Below are 5,101 nucleotides of genomic sequence, written 5' to 3' on the forward strand. Positions count from 1 at the left end.
GGATGGATGGATGGATGGATGGAAGAATGGATGGAAGAATGGATGGAAGAATGGATGGATGGATGGATGGATGGATGGATGGATGGATGGATGGATGGGAGAAAGGATGGATGGGAGAAAGGATGGATGGGAGAAAGGATGGATGGGAGAATGGATGGGAGAATGGGTGGATGGGAGGATGGATGGATGGATGGATGGATGGATGGATGGATGGATGGATGGGAGAATAAATGGATGGGTGAAGATGGACGCTAAAAAGAAATCCCACACTAGCTCACAATTGAATATAATAATGAGTCATTTATTTAGGGATAGACTCACAGATCACAGTCCTCAGCATGAACGGGGAGCAAGAACAGAATCCAGCAGCCAGAAGAGAGAGGTAATGCGCCCTTTACATTGGCATTTATAGTATAAGAGGCCATGCCCAACTGAGCAGGTAACTTAAAGGCTCCTGGCTGAGGATTTCCTACAAGAAATGGAAGAATGGATGGGTGGGAGAATGGATGGGTGGGTATATAAATGGCTGGATGAACAAGAGGGCAATGAATTCTTGTTACAGAAAAAGTGGATAAGAAAGGCAAAAAAAGCAAATAAGTGTCTTTTTATCCTTTTTTCCTCCTCTTCTTATTCTTAAGACATGGTCTCACTATGTATCCCTGACAGACCTAGATTTTATTGTGTAGAACATGCTAGACTCACACTCACAGAGACCTACCTCCTTCTGCCTCTTGAGTGCTGGGATTAAAGGCGTGCATCAACATGTCTGGCAGAGTCTTTCTCATCATATCTGATTTATTGTACCAGTGGAAATGTCTAATAGGAGTATGTCTACAATATTACCAAAAACCATTTCATTATGAATGAGTAAAAGAAGATCCAAACTTTAGGTTTGTAAGTATATGTATCAAAATTCCTTTAAAAACAAAACAAAACTAAGAATCCTCAGATAAAATAATGTTATATAAACAGTCCAAAATCTATTTAATTTTTGAAGGTTTTTTTTTTGTTTTGTGTTTGGTGAGTTTGTTATGCAATCTGGGTTGGTCTTGAACTTCTGTCTTAACTTCCTGGGTACTGGAATCACAAGTATGTGTCAACCACACCTGTTTGAAGTGTTTAAGGTTCAGAAGAGGGCTTCATAAAGTATTTTTTTAATTCTTAGTTTTCAATAAAAGCAAAAAAACATCTTTTAAATGTAAATTTGGAACTAGCCACAGAAATAATTTCCTTTAAAAAACAATGACTGTTTGCACCACTGCTGATGACAAGCAAAGGAGTTGAATCATAAAAATACCATCCCAGCACTCAAGAGGCAGACACAGGCAGATCTCTGTGAGTTCAAGGCCAGCCTGATCTACAGAGCAAGTTCCAGGACAGACTCCAAGGCTACACAGAGAAACCCTGCCTCAAAAAACAAAAAATAAACAAACAAAAATCATCCAATATCAAAGAACATCTTGGAGTTTTAAAAATAATTTAATGTGCATATTATGTGGTCTGTGCTTATTGTGTAACATGTGGTTATAACACATAAAATTAATATGAAATATATTAGCCATTTCAATGAGCCGTGCACCATGTTTCATACATTTTAACCATTAACTTATTGATCGTATTTTAATAGCATTATGATTTTTTTCATAAATTTCCAATCTTCATGAATCTTCTAGAAAACACACAGCACAAGTTTCAAGACATAAATAAACCTAACTACAGTTTCTGTTTCAGTAGATTCTTCCAAAGGAGGCCACCTGTCTTTCTTAATGCTTGATTTAATAATGTACCTACTCTTGGCCTTTCCCTATACTCTTAGCTCATATTCATGGCTATATTCAAATTTTACTATGATAAGACATAACTTCTTGTAGCATTTTATTTACCTAAGTAATTTAATTGAAGCTTTTCACTTCTCTGTGAGAATAGAGGTTTGCAATAGATGCTTATGTCTCCTATGGTTGATGTAGTCTCCTGCTCTAAGTCTGCTACTTGCTATAATGCCTCTTGCAAAACAAAGGCTCAATAAAACTTTCAATCTTCCATAGGAAATAATCATAGTTCCACAGATGACAGAGTAAAAACCATAATGTATAAGTTTGTCTTGTGTAAATATTTATGCTTGAGATCTATGGAAACAACCAGAAACTGATTTTCCCTAAATGCTGATAAATATCAAATACTTGGTGTTTCCTCGAAATGAGTGGCAGCGTGTCCTCAAGCTTGAATGTTTGCTGTCAAAAAGGAGAGAGACAACTGATGTGTGAGCTTACACAGACAGAATCTGTGTGGTAAAAATAGCCCTCCCATTGGCTCAGACCCACTCACCACTGTATGTGAGAGCCAGAAACATGAGCAAGGCAGAGTAGAAGGAGCCCACCAGTGTACCATTCAGACTTTCCCAGTCGTTGCTAGCTCAGGGTGACAGAGGACACATCATGGTTTCCTAGCCCTAAATGTGCCTACCACACGCATGCTCCTCCGAACTACACAGTGGTGTCACAAAGAGATAGAGGGAGAGTGTTCCTTTCCCAGAGGCAGTGACATGGGCATGCATGAGACAGGTGTGAGCCACCTATGACAGTAAATATCGAAGCTGACGATGGGCTCTTAGTCAGGTCAGGTTAGGGAAAGTGGAACCCAGACCAAGACAGGGCAGATCTCAAGGGGCCTCCCTCAGGTAAAAGTTCTAAGTTTCTCAATCAACCCATGAGAAGTGAGTGATGCTGAAGTTTAAGGACAGAATTCTTGCATCACACTCACGGTGCTGTGCAGAGAACTCTAAAGGAGGGTAGGTAGAAATGAGAAGAAAAGGAAGGGTGAGAAACAGCAGGTCGGCTAAGGGAGGCTCCAATTCAGGGCATCTTGAAGGCGGGTTTCTGTGAGCTTGATTTTGGTGCTGTGTCTTTGACGACAAGGAAGGGTAATATTGAAACCACATCAGTGTTTGTTTGAAGCTGTTGCCAAGGATACTGCTATCATGTAACACCCCCAGGAGGCCCCACAGTTGAGGGGCTGTAGTCACCTTTCAATACTTGCTAAGAAGCACTTCCTCCTTTCTGCTTTTACAACTATGTCAGCATGTTTTTTTAATTCCAAAGGTCTATTCTACTTTTTTTCTTTTTTCGTTTATTGAAAATAGATTAATTTCTCATCATATATATATACCTTGATTAGAGTTTCTCCTCCCTCTACCCTAGTTCCTCCCCACCTCCTCTCTCCTTGGGATTCACTCCCTTTCTGCCTCTCATTGGAAAAGCTCTCATTTAGAAACTCCTATGTCCAACTTTTTATCTTGCCCCCAACTGCCAAGAAGCCCACAGAAAATGCCTTAGTCACAAAATCTGTTAAGTTCCTATAACTAGACACTTTTTAAATCTTCTTTTCTAGGATCTTACTACTTTTTCATATTTTATTAATGTTGTTATGTCCTAAGAAGCCTCGAGTATGTTTCAGAAGAAGGTAGAATTAAAGCACATAAAACTGTTTATTAAGCATCTTTTTTTTTAATTGGGAGCTAGAAAACAAAACCTCATATTAACTAGAGAAGGATGGAGAGAAAAGACAAACAGGAGAGGAAGGGAGGGGGTGGAGGAGAAAGAGGGAGAAACTAGGCATTACACTGATTCCTGTATGAAGCATTGAGACCAGGCAGTGTTATTCAAATGTCTCTGCTGAGGAGCAAGGAAAGGGAGTAGGGGAGGTGAAGGGTGGGGGAAGGGGGATGGGGACAGGAGAGGGTATCTCAGCATATTATTTTAAGAACCTCTTGCCTTACCTAACTAAAAACCACCCGTGTTCTGGGAGTACACTCCTTCCCCTATGAAGTTTACCTGTCAGTTCTCCTGAAGGGGTCTCAACTAAACAGGAGAGTCTTTTAATCCATAGCTAGGGTTTCTGAAATGTCATGGACCAAGATGGCCACAGGCTGCTAAGAACATAAATTAATTTCAAAACCAGCCTTGTTTGCTCATCTACAATACATTTGCTTCCTGGAGCCATTATGAGATTTAGTGGTACAGAACAAGTGAGCAACGGTCCAACCACAGCTCCTGTTATCAGTGTAATTCTGTTCATCTAGTTCGCTCTCTGCTGATTCCAAGAAGAGCTCACACAACAAAGGGTCAAAAGAGGAAACAGACAAAAGAGGAAGTAGATACAAAAGAGGAAGTTAAAAAAATGAGAACACTTACATCAAAGCTTTGCCAAGGAAAAGGTACCAGTTAAGAACTATGACTAATTCGTAGGTACCAAAAAAGCAAATTCAACCAACTACAGATTAGATTACTTCTTTAACTCAGTTTGAGACACAGTCTTGTATCCCAACCTGCCATCAAACTCATGATCTTCCTGCCTTAGCCTCCAGGTGCATTAGATCAGTGTCCACCAACATGACCAGTTCTAAAAACCCATCTTTACAGGGCGGGTACAGGCTTTTGTTCTTGTCATTAGGCCCTAGACAACTGTAGCTCACATAGCAATCATTTGCATGGGGCATATATGGGTCAGATACAGTAAGTAATCTACAGACGGTTGAAGGCATCCAGGAGGATGAGCGTAGGTTGTATGCAAATACTATGGTTTGATTCAAAGGATTTGAACATGTGTGGGTTTTGGTACATGACAGTGGGACCACAAACGGTCGCTCCACAGATACTGGGGGCAATTTGTTCTGGAAAGCTATGAAGTAGGATGGCCAGGACTTGGAGTCAATCAGAGATGAATAGAAGCTCTGGCTCTGTGAGTAGAACACTGTTACCCATACACAGTTATTCAACTTTCCTGAATCCAGTTTCTATACCAATAAAATATAAATAGCAATGTCTGTCTTGATTTTCAGTTTCATTAAGTCTAGAGATGGTTTTAAGCACAGATATGGCATCATTCAGCAACACTGAGCACTCAGAACATTGCAAGGGCTTAGACAACGTGTGATTAACCAGAGAGATGAGGAAGGAGTAGTGTCTGAAGCAGAAGTGTTCACACTTCTTCTTTAGACTCTTCTAGAAAACCTGCAAATAGGGAGGACACAATTAACAGGTTCTAGAAGCCGGGCGATGGTGGCGCACGCCTTTAATCCCAGCACTCAGGAGGCAGAGGCAGG

General features: G+C 40.5%; 1 protein-coding gene across 1 annotated transcript in view; it reads right to left on the bottom strand.

The window, feature by feature from the left end:
- Antxr2 (ANTXR cell adhesion molecule 2) overlaps positions 1-5,101 on the bottom strand; it is a 177,292-nt gene that overhangs the window by 157,776 nt on the left and 14,415 nt on the right. The window lies entirely within an intron of this gene.

The sequence above is a fragment of the Microtus ochrogaster genome, linkage group LG1, assembly GCF_000317375.1.
Source record: "Microtus ochrogaster isolate Prairie Vole_2 linkage group LG1, MicOch1.0, whole genome shotgun sequence".
NCBI classification, from domain to species: domain Eukaryota; kingdom Metazoa; phylum Chordata; class Mammalia; order Rodentia; family Cricetidae; genus Microtus; species Microtus ochrogaster.